Below are 22,286 nucleotides of genomic sequence, written 5' to 3'. Positions count from 1 at the left end.
CTCCCTAACTTGTTCTTCCTCTCACCTATCCCTTCCTCCCACCCCAAGCCGCACCTCCATCTCCTACCTACTAACCTCATCCCACCTCCTTGATCTGTCCGTCTTCCCTGGACTGACCTATCCCCTCCCTACCTCCCCACCTATACTCTCCTCTCCACCTATCTTCTTTTCTCTCCATCCTCGGTCCGCCTCCCCCTCTCTCCCTATTTATTCCAGAACCCTCACCCCATCCCCCTCTCTGATGAAGGGTCGAGGCCCGAAACGTCAGCTTTTGTGCTCCTGAGATGCTGCTTGGCCTGCTGTGTTCATCCAGCCTCACATTTCGTTATCTTGATCTCATTGACTACAAGGTTTTTGATTAGCTTTGTTAACCTGGGCCAATCAGGACAGAATCTCCACAGGTCAGGCCACTGACTCTGAGTTGGCTGGGCCACCACTGGCGTGCAGTGCACAAATAAATAAAGGGTGACACGGTTAAGATAACAAAGTGTGAAGCTGGATGAACACAACAGGCCAAGCAGCATCTCAGGAACACAAAAGCTGACGTTTCGGGCCTAGACCCTTCATCAGAGAGGGGGATGGGGAGAGGGTTTTGAAATAAATAGGGAGCCAGGGGGGGGCGGACCAAAGATGGATAGAGGAAAAGATAGGTGGAGAGGAGAGTGTAGGTGGGGAGGGGATAGGTCAGTCTGGGGAGGACGGACAGGTCAAGGAGGCGGGATGAGGTTACTAGGAAGGAAATGGAGGTGCACCTTGAGGTGGGAGGAGGGGATAGGTGAGAGGAAGAACAGGTTAGGGAGGCGGGGACAAGCTGGGCTGGTTTTGGGATGCAGTGGGGGAAGGGGAGATTTTGAAGCTTGTGAAGTCCACATTGATACCATTGGGCTGCAGGGTTCCCAAGCGGAATATGAGTTGCTGTTCCTGCAACCTTCAGGTGGCATCATTGTGGCACTGCAGGAAGCCCATGATGGACATGTTGTCTAAGGAATGAGAGGGGGAGTTAAAATGGTTCGCAACTGGGAGGTGCAGTTTATTGTGAACTGAGCAGAGGTGCTCTGCAAAGCGGTCCCCAAGCCTCCGCGTGGTTTCCCCAAGTAGAGGAAGCCACAACGGGTACAGTAGATACAGTATACCACACTGGCAGGTGTGCAGGTGAACATCTGCTTAATATGGAAAGTCATCTTGGGGCCTGGGATGGGGGCGAGGGAGGAGGTGTGGGGACAAGTGTATGCTTCGGTGCAGTTATTTCAGTCGGCACATGAAGATAAGCCTTGATTAACAAAAGATTTCAGTACATGACATAAAGTTATTTTTTACAGCAATTTTATACCCTCTTGCTGAGACCACATCTAGACTATTGTGTACAGTTTTGGTCTTGCTGCCACTGAAGGAGTGCAACAGATATTCATTAGGCTAATTCCTGGAATAGCAGAATGGGCTTTTGAAGAAAGATTGCAGAAACTGTGTCTATACGCTTCAGATTTTCAGAGAAAATTCTTACAGGACATGCCAAGGCAGATTAGATAGAATAATTTCCCTCGCTGTAAAGTCTGAAATCAGGATTCATGGATGCATAATAAGAGGAAGCCATTAAAATTGGGATGAAGAGGAATTTATTTGTTCAGAAGATGGTGAACATTTGTAATTCATGACCTGCAAGGACCATGAAAGTTCAATCATTGAACAAGTTCAAGGCATAAATTGATAGATTTCTGGATACTAATGACATTGGGGGATATGTGGATACTGGGGGAAAGGGATGTAGAGGCAAATGATCAACTATGATTTAGAATGGCGGAGCAGGCTTGATGGGCTGATTGGCTGACTCATGCTCCAATTTCTCATATTTGTAGGACATGGTTCCTCAGCAAAAACAAAAGCAAGTTCTGACTGTTTTTGTCACCATATTCGACAATTTTCAGATCCCGGCTGCTGTACAGGAATTGAAAAGTTGTACAAATGACACACCCACATGAGGTGGGGGAACCTTCTGCAAAACTCAAACATCATTTATATGAAAATTATTTTACGTAAAGGAGAGACAGGATTTCTGTGGCCCAACTTAACAACGTCCTTTTCAATAAAATAGTATTCCGATTACACAGGAAATGTTTGTGTCCAGTACAGAAAATTAGTTCCCAGCAGCAATGACTGCCATTTACTATCATTCGATTTTTATTTGTAACAATGCTGAGGAATCACACGCAATAGAAACTTTTTCCTGCCATACCCCTTGATACAATTGTGACTTCTGTCACTGCAAGGACGTAGGTGCAATGAATTTAAAACTTCCTTCAATCTATTCTGACAGTAGATTTTAAATTAGTGGGCTAATCAGCTACACAGTGGGCTCCCTCTTCTACCTTTCCTGCTGATTTTTTAAAAAATTACAGTGTTGGTCTTCTGCCGTTGAGTAACCACCAGCCAGGAAGAGCTGTTGTTTAAAAGCTTCCCACCTACAGTTATTGACGACCAGTAAGGGGTGATATAACAGGAAAATGAAGTAGCAACAGGATCCCTGACTGAATTGGAGTCATACAACAAATAAAAGTTCTTACCACCTTATGGTTATATTTGCATTACATTTATTTCTATCATTGTTGAATTTACAAGACATATTTCTACATCACTTGGCTCTGTTTGAAAACACAAAATCTCAGCTGCAATAGAATCATGATGTTGAGGTACCAGTGCTGGACTGGGGTGGACAAAGTCAGAAGCCACACGACACTAGGTCATTTGGTGAAGGGGCTATGTTCTGAAAGCATAAGATTTCAAATAAACCTGTTGGGCTATAATCTGGCAATAGAAACAGAAAGTGCTGTAGAAATTCAGCAGGTCTGGCAGCACCTGGAAGGGAGAAACAGAGTTAATGTTTTCAGTCCAATATGGCTCTTCCAAAGAAGGGTTGAGGAGGACCAGTCATTGAGCATATTCCAAGCTGAGATCAATAGATTTCGACAAATTAAATATATCAAGTGATACGAGGAAAGTGCAGGAAAATGATGTTGAAGTAGAAACTCAGCCACAATGTCATTTCTGTTGAAAATTATATCAACTTTTACTGTTGTGGGTTACTAAAAGTTTGAGGAGGAATGTTGACATCAGGTGACTTTCTCAAGACACATTGTCAATACTTCACCGAAAGTCTATTAATGTCTAATCTGAACATACAGTTAATTTCACTGGTAAAGTTTAAATACCTTGTAGTAGTCACCATTACAGAGGGAATGCTTCATCACTGGTACCTGACAGAGCTCATAGAAGCAATCATGCAGTGGAAAAGAGGCCTTTTTAATCTATCGTAAACCTAACCCTAACTTGATCACAAGTCTGCACTGACAAAAAATACACAAAACCTACACTAATTCCACTTTCCAGTACTTTTTACATAGCATTGAATTTATGACATCTCAAGTGCTCATCCAATTCCTTTTTAAAGGTTGTGAGATTTCCTGGCTCAACTACCCTCCCAGGCAGTAAACTCCAGATTTCCATCAACATCTGAGTGAAAAGGTTTTCCTCAAATCCCCCCTAAAACTCTTGCCTTTCAACTTAAAATTATACCCTATTGTCTTGATTCTTAAACTAAGGGCAAAAGTTGCTTTCTATCCACTCTATCCATGACTCTTGAAATCATATTCACTTCAGTCAGGTCCCCCTCAACCTTCTCTGTTCTGAAGAAAATAACATGAGCTTATCCAGCCTCTCTTCATAGCTAAACTGCTCCATCTCAGACAACACCCTGGTGAATTTCCTCCAATGCAATCATATCCTTCCTATAGTGTAGTGAAGGGAACTGCACATAGTATTTCCTCCCCCTCTCTCCCTATTTATTCCAGTTCCCTCCCCCCATCCCCCTCTCTGATGAAGGGTCTAGGCCCGAAACGTCAGCTTTTGTGCTCCTGAGATGCTGCTTGGCCTGCTGTGTTCATCCAGCCTCACATTTTATTATCTTGGAATCTCCAGCATCTGCAGTTCCCATTATCTCTGATAGTATTTCAGCTGTGGCTTAATCAAAATTTTGTACAGCTCCAACATAACCTCTCTGCTCATACAATCCATGCCACAACTGGTAAACTGACCTGTCCTGCTGCCTTCAGGGGTCTGTGGACAAGCACTCCAAGATCCCTCTGTTCCTCTAAGCTCCCTCATGTCTTCCACTCTCTGGGTACTCCTTGTCTTGTTACTGCTTCCAAAGTGCATCATCTTATATGTATCAGGGTTAAGTTCCATCCACCACCGATCTACTCACCTGGTTAATCCTTCTGTATTATCCTGTAACCTTCTTCCCCAATGTCAAGTGCCTGGCCAATCTTCATGTCACCAACAAACTTACGTACGACTATTTGCACATTTTCTTCCATATCATTTATATGTATCACAAACAATATGGGATCTGGCACTGATCCCTGTGGTACATCACTGGATGCCAGTTTCCAGTCACTCAAACAGCCTTCTACCAGCATTCTCTATCTCCTCCCACTCAGCTAGTTTTGGATTCAACTTGCCAAGTTACTTTTGACCACATGTGCTTTTACCTTCTCCCATGTGAAAACTTGTCAAATGCTTTGCTAAGTCCATGAAAACTACATCAACTGTGTTACGCACATCTATACAACTGATCACCTTGAAAATTTAATCAAATTTGTTCGCCATGATCTCCCTCTGACGAAGTTATGCTGACTATCTTTGATCAACCTTGCATCTCCAACTGGATATCTATTCTCTCCTTCAAAATTTTCTCTAGTAGTTATCCTTGGTCTGAAGGAGCAATGAAAGGAAAACACGATTCCAGACAAAAAAAAAAGACGGGAAGAACAAAGCGGACGTCATCACCTGCTCCAGATACAGGACCTCCTCCACCAGGACTGGTGCCATATCCGAGAAACTGTGCTTTCTCTGTCACCCCTCGGCCTTTCTGAAACCTAACCTTATGTGTTAAACAGCCCACTCCACACCTTTAGCACGAGTGAGTGAGTAAAACTTGAACAGGCATTTCTAGGAAATAACCAGCACTTGAGATCTGAATCTACTATTATTGGTTTTAGCACTTTAAAGGCATGTTTAAATCCTGCTAATCATCATTTCCCCCAAATTATGAGCTAAATCTGTAATTACAGCAGTGAATTTGTTATTTGTATAGTATTCAGGTAATGCATGTTTTCATGTTTGGTTAAAATGACATTTTGACCTTATTTAAATCTGCTTGGAAATCAAGTAAGATTCTTGTTATAAACATTACTGTTACCTAATTATTCAAAGAATAGTGGGTACGAGATAAAGGGACCAGGATTGTGACTAATGTTTAATCCACACCCATTCAAAGCGATGCAGTCTGTAAGCAAACTTTGTGCTGTCTGCTAATTATAATTAGTGAAGTGGTAGCTCAGTGCAGAACATGTTTTTGAGTGACTGCAAGCCTCAGCAGGCACTTGAGGTTAGTATACACTGCTAAAATCAAAATTGCAGAGACCTATAGCAGGAGTGAACTGATTACAGAAAAATTGAGATCCGCATCCCCCTGATCACCATCTTGCCTTTGGGGTTGGCACAATAATGAACTAACTGCATTGGCACTGAAAACAACAAATGTTGGGGATCACTGTTCTCAGGATGAGAAAGATGTTTTGTGATATGTGGCCGAATAAATTAGGTCGATGATTTTTGGATTCAGGAAAATAGAGAAGTGGTTTTGTTAAAACGAACAAGTTTATAAAGGATCTGACAGGGCAGATGGATGTGGAACAATTGTCTCTCTGGGGTTTTGATCTTGGAATCCCAACAGTGTGGAAGCAGGCCATTCAGCCCATCATGTCCGCACCGATTCTCTGAAGGACAGCCCACCCACTACTCTATCTCTATATTTCCTATGGTTAATCCACCCAGCCTGACATCCTTGGACACTAAGGATAATTTATCACGGCCAAATCACCTAAGCTGCATATCTTTGGACTATGGGAGGATATCAGAGCACCTAGGGGAAATCTACACAGACACAGGGAGAATGTGCAGATTCCACACAGGCAGTCACCTGAGGGGGAATTTGAACCAGGGTACCTTCTGCTGTGAAGCAGCAATGCTAACCACCAAATCACCATGCAGCCCATGATCATTACTGAGTGGGATGAGAAATCTGTTCATTTAAAAGGTTAGGAATCTTTTGAAATTCTCTGCTCCACTGTTTGGATGCTCTGTTGTTGCATATATTTAGATAGATTGTACTGTAATCTTTCAGAGAATGAAGGGAAACTGAATTAGTGTTGAAGCAGAAGATCAGTATATTGAGGGGCTGTCCAAACTGCTCATATATCTTATATTTTTATGTTATTAGAAAAAGCCATTCAAAATAACACAATAATTCAAAGATTATGCATCAAGGTTTTTTGAAATGAGGCTGGAGATCTTCGTGTAGAAGATACACTGAAGGAGAGAGTTTCATTTACCTCAAGGGCTATGGAGGCTTACCAGACAATGAAGGTGAATTCGGTGAGACTCAGTGGAATTATCCCTGTAGACAGTCAGTAAGGGGGACATGATTCCTGCCAACAAGGCCAGCATTCACCAGCATGTGGTCACGGAGTTGCTGGTAACTTATGTGGTTCCAGTAGATTAAAACATTGAGACACAACACTTGAAAAGTCATGTCTCTACAGTTGATGGCACCATGTACCAAGAGGAGGCCTGCTACCTTGGTAAAAACATCCATATACCTCTCTCCGTTTATGGAGAATGAAACAATGTTCCATCACATCACAGAGCTTTGGTTACCTCACTCGTGCAGAAATGAAGCAAACTGAGAACTGCTGGAAAGTATAACACCTCTTCTTCCTCAGGTGGCTTAGGAAATTCGATAAGTTCATAAGTTTAGATCATAGAATCCCTGGTGTGGAAACAGGCACTTCAGCCCAACAAGTCCACACTGACCTTCAAATCATCACAAACAGACCCATCCGCCTAACCTACACATCTCTGGGCACTATGGGTAATTTAGCATGGCCAATCTACCTAGCCTGCACATCTTTGGACCGTGGGAGGAAACCGGAGCACCCGGAGGAAACCCACACAGACTCAGGGGGAATGTGCAAACTCCACACAGACAGTCGCCTGAGCGTGGAATCAAACCTGGGTTCTTGGCCCTGTGAAGCAGCAGTGCTAACCACTGAGCCATTGCTCCACCCTAAACTTGACTCTGGCAGAATTTCTTCACCAACTTCTACAGCTGCACTATAGAAACCATTCTATCTGACTGCATAATAGCCTGGTACAGCAACTGCTCTGCCTAGGGCCATAAAAAACTACAGAAAGTTGTGTGCACAGCCCAGACCATCATGGAAGCCAACCTTCCATCCATGGACTTTATTTATACTTCCCATTGCTGTAGAAAGGCTTCCAACATCATTAAAGACCCCTCCCACCCCAGTAATGACTTCCTACAACCTCCTCCATCAGGTAGAAGATACAAAAGCTTGAACATGCACCAACAGGTTCAAAAACAGCTTCTTTACAGCTGTTTTAGGCTGCTGAATGGACCTCTCCAACTTCGATTAATGTTGATCTTGCTCATGTTGATATTGCTTTGCACATCTCCTGTACAGCCATAACCTCATTTGCCTTGCTCTGCCTAAACACTCTACAACTGTATGTCCTTGTTTGCTATGATCTGCCTGTGCTGCTTGCAATACAAAACTTTTCACTGTAATTAGGTACATGTGCCCACAATAAATTAAATCAAATATGGCAAGCTGGAGGAATTTCAGCAGATAAAATTGTGGGCTGTGGTCAACTTATGCACTACTTACACTGTTGTCCTTGCTCAGCTCTGAAAATAAGGGCTAACTACAAACAATGTGAGTTAATGTAAGTAGAGAGAAGTACAAGTTCTGAGGAAGTGTTACTGGTTCAAAACATTAATCTTTTTCCCTCCGCTAATGCAGCCAGTTTCTCCAGCAATTCCTGTCTTTGTTTGTTTCAGATCTCTGGCACACACGGTTCTACTTTTTATTCAAGGCTTATTAATGTGCCTTTATTTTTGATAATGTACAATATAGTCTCTTACCTGGGCCCAAAATGGTACAGTTTTAAAGGAAGTGTTGAAATGATACAACTTTCCAGTGTAAAATTCTATACTTCCACCAATTTTCTCTATTTCATTGTAATTTTCAAAACTTTTTTTCAATTTTCTTATTCCAGAACTTCTTGCATACCAGCATTAAAGGGTAAAAGTAGTTTTTCTAAAAAATGAAAAATAGGATCAACTGGCATAGTAAGATCCACTAATCTGCATGATAAATACGCAGTAACCTAGCTAAAGTTGGTTACAGTCCGTGTTCCATTTCAGGATGTGAAATTGCTTTCATCTCATAAGAGGGCAGCTGCACAGCATGGTATAGGATCCTTTTCAGGACTGTGAGTTTAATCAGTTTGCAGATAGCCGTAATTGGTTCTTATCACATCAATAGAAAATATTATATCTGGTCATCTTTTCTTGTTGTTTGATCAGGATTGAATTCCAAGTGCTCGATAACAAGCAGAAATGTATACACAGGTTGATGTGATCTTACCTGACTCTCCACATGTGCTCCTTTTCAGATTCAAACTTTAGTCCAGAATCTCAAATCAAGAAAACCAGATCTACATCATAGCTCTGCTCACACTGTTTTTAGTTGTTGGTTTTTGTGCACTTTGGAGTGTGCCCCTGATGCCTGTCTCTGGACAGAGCAGCGAAGCGAAACTTACCCAGTGTTTTACTAATGTTAAGAGCTAAGGCATATTATCGAGGATGCTTTAATCTACATCTGGCTGTGTTGGCTTGCGCTAGATGTATTTGATGCTGACACTGGAAATGAAAAGATACAAACAGTTCCCAGTACTTAAATTCGTCATTTCAATGAGAACTTAAATGAAGAAAAAATAACATCTGGCATCGGAGAACTTGGATAATCAAAGAAATCCAAATCATTGAGGTAATCGAGGCTTAAATACGATTATACATTTGGCCAACATTAATTCAGGTCATTTCAAAGGTACAACATGTACAATTCCAGAGCTTATCCTCTCAACCAAGCAAATGGCGCATATGTTGTTCTACTATTCTAATCTCTTCTGTCCATTTAATAATCTCACGTAATCTATTTTCCAAAAGTGTTATCATTTTTGATTGAGTAAAATGTTAGATCATGTCAAAATATTGTGGCCCAGCTTTATTCCTTTCACCTCTGATATTTTGTTGAGTTCTCGATCTTAGTGCTTATACACTAGCTGTTATCTCAACTCATACATCAGCTCATAGCCTTGAGCTACTGCTGAGCTCATATGGAAAATATTTTGAATTCGAACATGCCTAGGAAGACAACAGGTCTTTTTTTTAAATGCAGCAGGAAAGAAAGAGCAAATTCAAGTAAGCACACAAAATGATGGGGCTGGGAGAAATAAAATTGAGGGGTATGTTCCTGAGCATCTCCTATATTTTGTATCTAGTAACTCCAAGTGATTCCTAGAACTATGTTTGCTGTAAGTACTGTGCAATTTTAAAAAAGGGTAAAGTCAATTAAAAGTGACAGAATCCAGTTTCTTAGCATTCCTATAAATCAAGTCTGTCAAAACTATAAAAGCAAATGGTCTTTATGCATTTACAGCCAGTTGCTTTTCTTTAAACTACATTTCAAATTGCAAAGTAATTTGTTAAGATTATCCAAAAGCTATTTATTTAAGATAAAACAGGAGGTAAAGATCAAAGTGACTAGTTACAGGCATTTTGATGACATGTTAATTTCATTCGGGGCTTTTTTTGTTAGTAAAGTTTCGAGAGTAGAATATTTTAGGGGTTGATCCAGTAAAGGTCATAAATAGCTGACTGGGATTATCTTGCTTTAGGACAGTAAATATCTCCTATTGTTTATCAAAATTGCTGTTGGCAACTGTACTTTCCATTCTATTGACAGCTGCTATTTTTCCAAATCATACTTTTTAAAAAATTTTAAACAGAGATATTTAGGGAATATTGAAGTAGAGTCCAACCTGGTATTTTTATTTCAGTTAACATCAACACAGCTTTAAGCAGTTAATTTTCCATAATTGAACTTAGTGCTTTCCATTACACTGTAAATCAATTATTCTGTCAGCCTTATAATCACAGAGTTCATCTTTCTGATACTTTACTGAGTCACTGGCTGCTGGGTGGCAGGAACAGAGGTGGAGTGCTAGGAAAATAGTGGCGAGTCAATGACGATGGCTTTCAGATTCTGTCCCTTGACAACGCTGTTTGGGGAATGGATTGACTGTCACTTCACTGCTACTTTTACTTCTAAAGATCCTTATCAGGAGTCATAAAATGAACCGTCTAGCATTTTACCAGATGCAGGATGGTCTGCAGCCACATGGAGAGGCTGCCAGCTTCATGAAGACAATTTCCTGTTGCAATCTATCAGGCCATTGCAGCCTGTAGCTCCATGGGCCATAGAGGTGGCTGTGGGCAGCAAAGGCAAGAACAATAATTCCCCAAGAGGGGCTTCCTCTCTGATCCTCCACTCCCTGATTTTGTTTTAATTTGATCATTTAACTGGACTTCCCCCGAGGTTGATCTGCTTATCTCAGTAGTTTCCACCTCCATTGGTCAAGCTGCTGAAGTTTCATTTCTTCATTAGTGCTGACGGCAACAGGCTCCCACTTCTTGTCCTTGATTAGATGACGGTTCTGGGGGTGGTTAATTCGGCAACAATCTCTGATAAAATCACTGGTCCTGTCCCTCGGCGGGGTCTTGGATCTCATGATAAAATTCAATTTATCATTTCAAGAAAGAAAGCTCACATAAAACTAACCATGTTATGCAAAGTCAAATTGATAGACTGTCTTTGGCTTTCCACTATGTGCAGTTCCTTTCATCCACAACTAAACTTGGAAGCTTTGATTATAGTTTGATTCGATTCCAGTCTTGCCGTTTTTATTGTTATGCTTGGAATGCCTAGAATCCCTACAGCGTGGAAACAGGCCCTTTGGCCCAACAAGTCCACACTGACACGCAACGCATCCCACCCAGATCTATAACTCACCTAATCTACACATGCCTGAACACTACAGGCAAGTTAGCATGGCCAATCGGCTTAGCCTGTGGGAGGAAACTGGATCCCCCGGAAGAAACCCATACAGACACAGGGAGAACGTGCAAACTCCATACAGTGGAGGGTGGAATCGAACCAGGCCTCTGGTGCCATGAGGCAGAAATGCTAACCACTGAGCCACCGTGCTGCCAAAAAAGTGAGCAAGGCATTATAATCTGAAGACCATGAGTAGTATAATTGAATCAAAACATGTTTACAGGAGAGAAAAAGCCATCTTGGCCTATTGTGTCTGTGCAGTTGAAAATGGAACCATCCAGTTTAATCCCAATTTCCAGCATTCTGTCTGTAGCCCTGCAGATTATGGCCATAGAGGTGTATATCCAGCCATCTCTACTACCCTCTCAGTCAGTGAGTTTCAGTCCTCTCCCACCCTGTGGTTGAAAAACAATTTTCTTTATCCTCTCTCTAATTTTTCGACCAATACTTTATATTTATGTTCCTTAGTCACTAACTGCTCTGCTAAAGTAAATATAATCAAACCCCCACCACATTTTTACACATCTAATCTAATCTTCCCTCACCTTCCTCTGTTTTGAGGGGAACGACTCCAGTCTATCCAATCATAAAGCATTTTTCTAGACATGGCAACATGCTCCTAAATTATGCTGCTGTAGCAGAGTAAATGTCTCCTATTGTTTGTCTAAATTGCAGTTGCCAACTGCACTTTCCATTCTCTTGACAGTTGTTCTTTTTCCAAAGCACACTTTTTAAACCTTAGACAGAGTATGGCTGAGTAGCGTGTGGGTTCATCTTCTCCGTCTGCTTTTACTTTGTTTCCTTTTCCCTCTGCTTTTTTTTATATGCTTTGACCTTACTTACCTTTTGTGGACAGCTCAGGCTCCAGTCTGTCTGTTGCAATGTTACTTCCGGGCAGCAGTGCCGGTGGGAGTGGCATTTGTGCCACTGGTGGCAGGGAGGGGTAAGATTGTGTTCCCAGCAGGTGCAGATGGAAGCGGGTTTGGGTCCGGTGCCTGGTTGTAGGGTCTGATAGCTTCAGTGGTGGATGCATTGCCAAGATCAGCCCCGTGCAGATTTATGGCAGCATTGACGTTGGTAGAGGCAAGTTGGTACTGAAGAATGGTGACGCAGTTCTGCAGTGTTGGCATGGCAAAGCGACTTGAGGCTGGCAGATTGCTGGTACTGTCCTCCGTGTCTGGGTGGAAGAGTCCAAGCCAGGCACATGGGTAAGCACTTAAGAAGGACTATAATGTTAAACTTTTAAACTTTTATTTATTTTTCTACTTTATACCTTTGTGCCTAAGATGGCACAGAGAATGGTGTCTTTGTACACTTTTCACTGTACTCCTGTACCCCGTACTTGAGTACGCATGACTATAAAATCTAATTTTAATTTTAATTTTAAGGTATTTAGTGAATATTGAATCTGTAATCACTCTAGCACAATTATATCCTTTTCTGTAATATGGAGACCAAAACTGCACACATTACTCATGTCATCGTCAAATTAATGATTTATACAGTTCCACTGTAACCTGCGTGTGTTTATATCTTATACCACAGCCAGTACAAGAAAGAAGTCCATATTCTTCCTTTAACAACTACGGACACATCCTGCAATCTTCAGGCACCTGTAGACATTCACTTTGAGATTCCTCACTTCCTCTATACCTCGTAGTCACCCATTAATTGTACATTCTTTTGACTTATTTGACATCCCAAATATATCACCTCACATTTCTTCAGGTTGAATTCCATTTGCCACTTATTTACCTATCTGACCAGCTACTAACTATCAGTTGAACATTTATTAGTACATATTTGGCTCATATTCTTAGGTCTAGTGAGAAAAAATAATCCAGAGATCCCATACTATTTCAAATCTGTTCCTTGCTTTACATTTTTGAATGCAACTTATGTTGAGGAAATAATTTTGACTTTGCTCATTTTACCAAAGCTTTAACTCAGCAACTCCTTCACATACTCCTTTGCTAAAATAACAGACAAGAGGAAAAATGTGTAGTTTATATTTTGCTCTTCAGGCACCTGTCAGGAACAGGGTACCTGCAATGTACTGCACTTATGGGGAAAGATGTTCTCGCAATTTTCCCATGATAGACCATTTGTAGAATGCAGATGCATTCCAGGTGAAGGTCTGCACCCTAATTGTATTCCCCAGAGGGAAGAATCTGTCAAAAAAAGTACTTGGAGCATATTGGAGCATTGTTTTGAAGTGTACAAGTCAGACAACTACGTGTCATTTGCAATTTATACTGGTTTGTACTTTTAGTTTGTAACTAGCCCACAAAACAGAAGCAAATCAGGACTGGAAGGTTGAGTGGGGAAGGGGGTGAGTTCCTGAAAACTTTCAATGTGATTTCTGTTTCTCTTTAAGGCATCCTCAAACTTTCTTTGGACGTCTACAGACTGGCCAGATTCTGAGGTTCTCAGCACAGACTTCACTGTATAATTACTTGGACAATCCACTGTTGAGAAATGAAGGAACAAAATTTGGAGGTAGGAGGACTTCATCATAGAATCATAGAAGTCCTGCACTGTGGAAGCAGGCCATTTAATTATTTGGCTGCACAGAACTTAAGTATTGTTGAACAAAAGACACATCTTGTAGAAGCTTTCCGTTTTGCACTCAGGACAATTCAGAAGAGTTATTATTATCAAGGAAAAACAACATTTAAACTTTAGAAGAGGAGAATGTTAATTGATTATTAAGGTGATTAAAACCTGAGATGCTTTGCCATGGAGAATGTACCAGGTAGATGATGACAGACAGGTAATTGTTATGCTTTGTTGGAGCCTTAAATCAGGCAAGTTGACTCAGGTTGGACAAAGCATTGCCCTGAGAAATAAAACAACAGCTGTAATCTATTCTGTTGATTTGAAACAGAAGCATGCTTTGTCTGCCTGCAAACGAACAGAGCCTTGTGCATTACTACGGGCAATCTTCAGCGCATGCAAGTGCACCACACTGAGACTGACAACCCTAAAGTGGCTGCCAGCATAATTTTCTGCACACTCAGAACTTTCTGAGTTTAGCATATGTTGCCCATTCTCAGAATGGTATCCAATTTTGAACACTGTGTTATGAGTTTTCCAAGCACAGACTGGTTGGGCATGATCAACAGCTGCTTATTGTGAACAGCCAGAAATACATGCAGTAAACTATGCCTTATTCATCACAAGAATCACTTTCAGTTAGACCCAGAGGTGGCCATTCTCATCCCCACCAGACCATTCAAGCATGGAGAAACATATACCTGGAAGGTATTGGTGACAGTACAGACAACATAGCGTTTGACATGACCATTCAGTTCTTGACAACTGTGATTTCCCATTTGTAAAGCCTATTGTCTCTGCCTGATCATTCCAAATTTTCTAAGTGAATTGTTAAGATGTTCTCTGTAATCCCTTTTGTTCTTTATTTCCCATTCTTTCTCTGCTATGTAATTGCGTAAAACCTCTAGCAACACTAAGCTTTAGCAGTTCTGATGAACAATGATTGATGTGAAATAGTCACTCTATTTCTCTCTCTTAGGGGGCTACCAAACCTGCTGAGTGTTTGCAGAACTTTCTGAGTTTATTTCTCAAGAAATTATCTTTCTTTTTTGGATTCAATGCCTTGGTAGTCGAAGCAGAAACAGATGGCTGGAATTACAAAGCAATGAGACTCTAGCAGAGACCAGTTACCTTATGCGCCAACTTATGGAAAAAGTACACACACTATCAAAGGAATAGGACTCCTGGTGCAGAAAATGGGACCACAGCATTGGCTCAATCTGTAATACTTAAGTGCTCTGCATGCCTTATGCAGGCATCTTCATTATGGCACAGATAATAAAATGTGAGGCTGGATGAACACAGCAGGCCAAGCAGCATCTCAGGAGCACAAAAGCTGACGTTTCGGGCCTAGACCCTTCATTATGGCACAGTTGCTCATGTAGCTGCACACATCTACCAATAGATGGAGTTTCATCTCCTTGTAGCTTTACAGACAGGGTCACTATTCAAGCAGCCTCACACTCTAAGACAATTCCATCCCTTTCTCCCCAATGACATTGTGTTGGGACCAATAAGCACTCACTATTTCTTATTCCTCAACTTCAACTTTCTCCATTTTATTATTTTCAAGTAAGAAGACCTGCTTTCTAACTCAAAAGGTTTCTGAAGACTTCACAATATGTTTTAAAATGCTTTCTTAGTGATGCAAGATCAGAGGAATAGGAACAGGCCATTCAATCTGCCAAGCCTGCTCTATCATTTAATGCAATCATGGCTGATTGAACACTTCAATGCCTTTTAGCCACACTATCCTCAAAACCCTTTACTTCATTGGTAATCAGACATCAGTCAATCATGACATTAAAAATACCGAAAGATTAATCTTCCACAGCCCTCTGGTTCAGAGAATTCTAGATGCATAACTCTGTGTAAAAGTAAAAAGAGAAAATGAGAAACCTCTTCTCATCCAAAATGGCAACACTTTATTTTTAAATTGTGCCCCCTGGTTTTAGACTCCTCAACCAGGGGAAACATCTTGCCTCCATCTATTCTGTTCTACCACCTTAAGTATTTTGTAGACTTCAATGAGATCACCGCTCCTCTGTGAAACTCTAGAGAATGCATGCTCAGTTTATCCAATCTCCTGCTATTGCAGGGTTATTCTGTAAATTGTTGTTACAGTCCATTGATGGTAATAACATCCTTCCTAATCTAAGGATCCAAAGCTGCACAGAAGTGTCTCCAGTTGGCATCTGACCAAGTTTTTGTACAATTGAAGTAAAACTTCAAAATTCCTGTACAAAAAAACTAGGAGCAGAAGTAAGAAAATTAGCCTCTCGAAGCTACTATGCCATTCAATATGATCATAGTTGATCCCATGATGGCATCAACTCCACTTCCTTGCCCACTCTCCACAGCCTTTTAACTTGTTGCTAATTAAAATCAGTCTATCTCCTCCTTTATTCAGTGCCCAACATCCACTTGTTAATTCCACAGATTCATTACACTTTGACAGAATTTCTCCTCATCTCTGTCTTAAATCTACCACTCCTTAACCTAAAACTATGTCGTCTCTTTCTAGATTGCCCCACGTGAGGAAACATCGTCTCTACGTCTACTTTGTCAATTACCTAAAGCAGCTTACATACCTCAATTAGATCATATCTCATTCTTCGAAACTTTAGGCAGTATAGGTGTGAATTGCTTAATCTTTATTGATAAGACAAACCCCTCACCCCTAGAATAAATCTGATGGATCTCTTTTGAACTGTCTCCAATACAACTACATCCCACATCAAGAAAAGGAACCAAACTGGATGTATTACTCCAGGTGCTGTTCTATTAAAGCCTTGTATAGTTGCAGCCACACTTCTCTACTTTTATAATTTATTCCTTTAGCAAATAAATGTTAAAATTCCATTTGCCTTCCTTTTTACTTGTTGTATCTGTATACAAGTTTTCTGTGATTCATGCAGGAGGGTGTCCAGATTTCTGCACTGAAGGACACTGAAGTTCCTTTCCAGGTAGGTCTTAAGTTGATGTTCTATTCTTTCCATCAAAATAGAACACCACACACTTATTCATGTTAATATCTAACTGCCAAATTTTGGCCTATTCACCTAATCTGCCCATATTCATTTGCAAATTTCTTATTTCTTCATTGCAACTTACTTTCCTGCCTATTTTAGAGTCATCTGATCAAAACTATTCCTTTCATTACTCTTTGTGCCACAATGACTACCTATCTTTTAACCTTCCTGACTATTTTGACATCTTGTCAGGTTTTATGTTTTAACATTAGGGTAATCATGTATTTTATGTGCATTTTGTTGGGGAGCGGGTAGGTGGAATTATGGTGCCCTGATCCTTTGCTGAACTTTGCACCATTTATAAATTGTTAGCAAGACTGGTACACTTTAATGAAACCTTCCCTGACCCCCACCCACACAGTTGTTTGATGCCAGCTTGAGCACAGAATCAAGCTTTGCCTGACCTAGGCAGGCTTTAGTTTTTCTTAGCCTCTTGCTGCCAGCGCATTGAAAGAATATAGTTCTGATGTTAGCTTATTAAGAATGTGAAACAGAACATTGCTTTAAATAAAATGCATTTACTGCAGTAATGACAAGTTATTTAGTAACTCAAGAAAATCAAGTTAAACAAAGTTGTTCATGACTTCACACTGTTACTTGTAAATTTCAAGGCACTGATTCCAGCCCTGGCAGAAAACATCTAGGCAGGGGTAGTGACCTATAGGAAAACAATCTCTTTGCCAGTAAAGTGATTAACCTTGGTAAATCTGAACTTCAGTTTCCCATTACTTATGTGTTTCTGACCCAGGAACAGACTCAACTCCTGCTTCCACTCTCCATAGTGAAATTTAACCCCTAGAACCATCACATGTGCAGCTAAATGCATAAATCCACAAGTTTCTGCCCATGATTCTACACTTCTCCTCAGGCGGCATTATCGCCTGATGACTGAAATTGATTAGAAATCAATGAATTTATGAACGCTTCTATTTACAATCTGTCAATTTACCTTAATAGTGAGTACAATAATGAGTCACTGTTTCTGTTTATGACATTTTACTTGGATTTATCTCGCAATGAAGACTATCTTAATTTTTTCTCTGGAAGATCTAAAGCCTAGGATTTTGGATGACCTCCTCAGCCCCAGGAAATAGCTCATTCTGGAGAATGCACATAGGATTTTCCCTTCAATGGATAAAAAAACGCCTTCATAGCTTTCACAGCATGTTATATCAACTTTCTTGATGATTATTAACATTTCTGCAAGTCAAAGGGGAAAGATTTTATCCTCCCAATCCATGGGATGAGTTCACAGAGTCTCAAAGTGAGCAGAAGCTCTTTCTGTACTTGAAGGTATTACATACAATTGGTATGACTGGGTTTTTAACACAAGGTTAAGTTTACAGGTACAGCTAAACATCAGCACTGCCCTGAAAGAGCAATTTATGGTATATCAAATTTCTCCATTAGAATAAGAATATGCCGCATATTTTAATAATGATTATTTTTTAAAGTTCATTTGAGACATTTTGTCTTTTTGTTATTTATTCATTCATGTGATGTGGGCATTATCAGATGGGTCAGCATTTATTTTCTGTTCCTAGGCCCCATGAGAAGGTGGTGGTGAAATACCTTCTTGAATTGTAATCCACTTGTATAGGAAGATCGTTAGGGAGTGAGCTCCAGGATTTAGTGGCAACACTGAAAGAATGGCTATATGTTCCTTAGTCAGGATGGTGAATGGCTTAGAGGGGTACTTGCAGGTTGTAGTGTTACTACATATCTGCTGGCATTCTCCTTGTAGGTGGTAGTGGTCGTGGGTTTAGAAGTTGCTGTCTGGGGAGGCTCAATGAATTTCAGTAGTACATCTTATAGATAGCACAGACTGCTGCTACTGAGTGTCAGTGATGAAGAGACTGGTATGTTGCAGATGTGATGCTAAACAAACAGGCTGCTTTGTCAAGCTTCTCAAACAATGGAGCTGCCCTCATCCAGACAATTGGGGAATATTCCTTCACATTCTTCATTTGTGCTTTGAAGGTGGTTGACAGGCTTTCGAGGGTAAGGAGGTGAGCTACTTGCTGCACAATGCCAAGCCTCCAAACTGCTCTTGTACTCACAGTAACTATATGCTAGTCCAGTTGAGTTTCTGATCAGTGGTAAACCCCAGGATACTGATCACTAAGGATTTATTGATGATAATGATGCAGCTGAATGTTTGAGTGTGTTTTTGGATTGTTTCTTTGCAGATCATTATTATCTGTCACTTGTGTAGTACACATATTACTTGCCACTTGCAAGCCGAAGCCCAGATCTTGCTACATGTTTTCTGTCTTAACTCACTGTAAAATTATGATGAAAATTGAACCATGTTTTTAAGTTCCTTGTTTGGTATCTGTGTGGTGTCTGGATTGACTCCGTGTCCTATTTGGTGACATCACTGCTGCTGCATTCCATGAAAGCCCCTTGACCTGGCACCCATAAATAAATTTAGAATGTCAGGAAAGGTGAAGTCAACACCACAGAGATTACTGTGCAGATTTCCTTCAGGCTATAGGGTTTAAGCATCATATTTCTGCCGAGTTATGTGCTGACTTACGTTGTGGTGTTTCCCTGCACTGGTGTTGAACTATGAGCTTCAGGGCTACAAGTCCAATGTAGAGTTGCTCACAGCATTTGTTAGTTTAATGTTATATTAATTGTTTGGTGATTGCAACACAAACATTGCCACTTGAATTAAGTCATGGCACTGTATTATGGGACTTCGAGAGCTGTTCAATGTCAAATGCACAGGGCTTTTCATATAATGATGTGCAATTTTTGCTGACACTGACCATATGTAGATGCATTGTGAACCAAGTTCATTCACCACTTTAAAAAGAAACTGCAAATTAGGAACCGACTGCATAATTCACCAAATAACATTCGAGGTATTACAAACCCATTGACATTTACAGCATAAAAGGTAGCCATTTTTGCACATCATGTCCCACTCCACTGATTCTAACTTCCTTTTCTTTGCCATGGAGGGTGTGGCAATGCAAATGACTATCTAAATACTTCTTAAATATTTCAAGAGTTTTTGACTCAACCACATTTTCAGACAGCAAGCTCCATCACTTTCTCTTCAACTTTCCTGTTATCCTTCTATGTCTTACCTTGTGACCACGCTCCCTGGCTATTGACCCCTATACTAATGAAAAACGTGCCTTCCTATCCACCCTATCAATTCCCCATTCAATTTTTGCTTCACCAAGTAAGTCAACCCCAGCATATTCAATTTTTGTCAGGTCTCACATGCCTTAGTCCAGGCAGCATCCTGGTAAATGTCCTCTGCGTCCACTCTAGTATAATCATATCCTTCCTATAATGTAGTGACCAGAACTATATGCAGTACTCCTGTTGTGACCTAAACAGCTCTTTTATACAGTTCCTGCTTGACCTCCTTGCTTTTGTATTGGCGAGCGGCAAATACGCCACTTTGCCTTGCATCCCATTGACTCTTACTTGAACTTCAGTCTGCTTTGAGGGACCTTATTAAATGCTTTTCTAAAGTCCTTGTGGACCACATCAAATGCATTGCCTTCATTATGGCTGCTTTTTACGTATTCAAAAAAAACTCTTCAGGTTTTCCTTTATTCTACTTGCCAATGATTTCTTATGCACTTTCTTAGCTTTTCTAATTTCCATTTAAGTTCCTATTGTACATTTCATTCTCCTCTAAAGACTCTCCCATAATTAGTCCTCAATATTTGACATAAGCAACTCTTTTTTTCTTACTCCTAACCTTTATGTTGCTTGACATGCAGGGTCCTATATCTTGGTCCCGCTATTTGTCTTTATAGGAAAATATTTGCCTTGTATTCTCACTATTTCCTCATTGAATTGTTCGCACTGCTCTGACCCTGTTTTATCTGCAATTAGCTGCTCCTATATATTATTTTAGTAAAACTAGCCTTTCCCCAATTAATAATTTTTTATTCTTGGCTTACTCTTATCCATAACTGTCCAAAATCCAACTGTGATATTGTTATTATGTCCAAAAAGCTCCCCTTGCAGAATATTAGGTCCAGAACTGCCCCCTAACTTGTTGGGATTTCTATGTGCTGGGTGAAAGGTTCTCCTGGATGTAATTTAAGGATTTTGGTTTCTGCCTACCTTGCACAATTAAAGTAACAGAGTTTATACTTGGATAGCTAAATTCCCTTATGTTATGGCCTTAGTCTTCTCATACATCTCTGAAATTTGGTAGTATATTTAATCTATTTCTCCCTGGCCATTTGGGTGCCAACAATACTCACTCAGCTTTGGGTTTGCCCCTTTTGTGTTCTTTGCTTCTAACCATATGGCCTCATTTGATGATGCTCCCAAGATATCATCCCTCCTCATTTTTATAACCCATTCCTTGATCAATATTGTGATCCATCTCCCCTCCCATCTCTATCCCCCTCAATATCTCATCTGAATATCTGATACCCATGTAAGTTGAGCTGATTGTATTTCAGTTAAGTCTTGGATTACTTACATTATCATATTTCCATGTGCCATCTGTACCCTCAGCTCATCTGTCTCAGGCTCCTTGCATTTAAATATATTTTATTTAGTGCTGCTAAATTCAATTCTTTCTTATCTAGCTTATGTTTCCCCAGCCTTCCAGGCTCACTTACTATAAAGGCTGTATTGTTATCTGTGTTAAGCAAATATCTAGAAACCATGAACTCTACCAAGGGAAGAAATTTAGTTTTGAAGTTTTAAAATATGAATTATCAATGTAATTCCTTAAGCTGTATTTATAGGCTTACTTTAAATCAGCGTCTAGTCACAAGAGACAAGAGAGAAATTCCCTTTACTTACTCCCTGTTCTTCTCTCCAAAACTTTGTCTTTGCTGAAGCAGCTCCATCTGTTTCTGGGTTATCTGTGTTGTTCAGTCCCTTCTAATGCCATTGTTGACACTCCTGAGCTCCACATAGGCCAACTGCTAGTCTGCCTGCTTCTGTTTGGAACAACTTGAGAAAATGCACTGATTCTTGCACTTCACTGCTCCCTGGGCCAGCATGAAGGTTAATGATTTGTTCAAAAGATGCATAGTTCCAAATTAATCTGTCTGATTGAGTTAGGTTAACAATAATCATTGACCAGGTTTATTCACTTAATGGTAACTACAGTTTCTTACAAATAAGTAAGATAGAGGTAAACAATACTATGAACTATCAAGTATAGAAACTCCACTATCTGAAACTCTAACCCCCTTTTAAACCCCTAAACAAGTAAAGTCAGCATAATCACAGAGGGCCATAGGGCTGTTCTCTCATTAGAGAAAGACAGTTAGTGGTGTTTTGATGTAGAGGTCACCATGCCTCGGGTGAAGAGTGAGTTTAAGAAGGTGGGATTTTCATGGCAAGTTCAGCTGGTGCAGAAATTGACCCATGCTGCTGATCTCATTCTGCATAGCAAACCAGCAATCCAAACAACTGAGCTAACAACTTCCCTCCAATCCCCTAAACACATATGCAGACACGCAGGCAAATAATTTGGTATTATGGGTGGAACAAAAAGCAGGATAGGTGATTGTGGAGATCTGGGTGGGATGCTCTTTGTAGGCTGGTGCCGACTCGAAGGGCTGAGTGGCCTTTTTCCACACTCAGGGAATTTTAAGTTTGA

At 40.5% G+C, this 22,286-nt stretch overlaps 1 long non-coding RNA gene across 1 annotated transcript in view; it reads right to left on the bottom strand.

The window, feature by feature from the left end:
* The window catches only part of LOC132209591 (uncharacterized), a 128,016-nt gene extending 106,408 nt beyond the window's left edge, over positions 1–21,608 (bottom strand). Inside the window, exon 1 of the long non-coding RNA XR_009445778.1 lies at positions 21,479–21,608. This is a non-coding gene — a long non-coding RNA (uncharacterized LOC132209591). The remainder of the gene's footprint in view (positions 1–21,478) is intronic.
* Positions 21,609–22,286: the final 678 nt, after the last annotated feature.

The sequence above is a fragment of the Stegostoma tigrinum genome, chromosome 5 (assembly GCF_030684315.1).
Source record: "Stegostoma tigrinum isolate sSteTig4 chromosome 5, sSteTig4.hap1, whole genome shotgun sequence".
NCBI lineage: Eukaryota > Metazoa > Chordata > Chondrichthyes > Orectolobiformes > Stegostomatidae > Stegostoma > Stegostoma tigrinum.
This window is presented reverse-complemented; position numbering and strand designations above follow the sequence as displayed.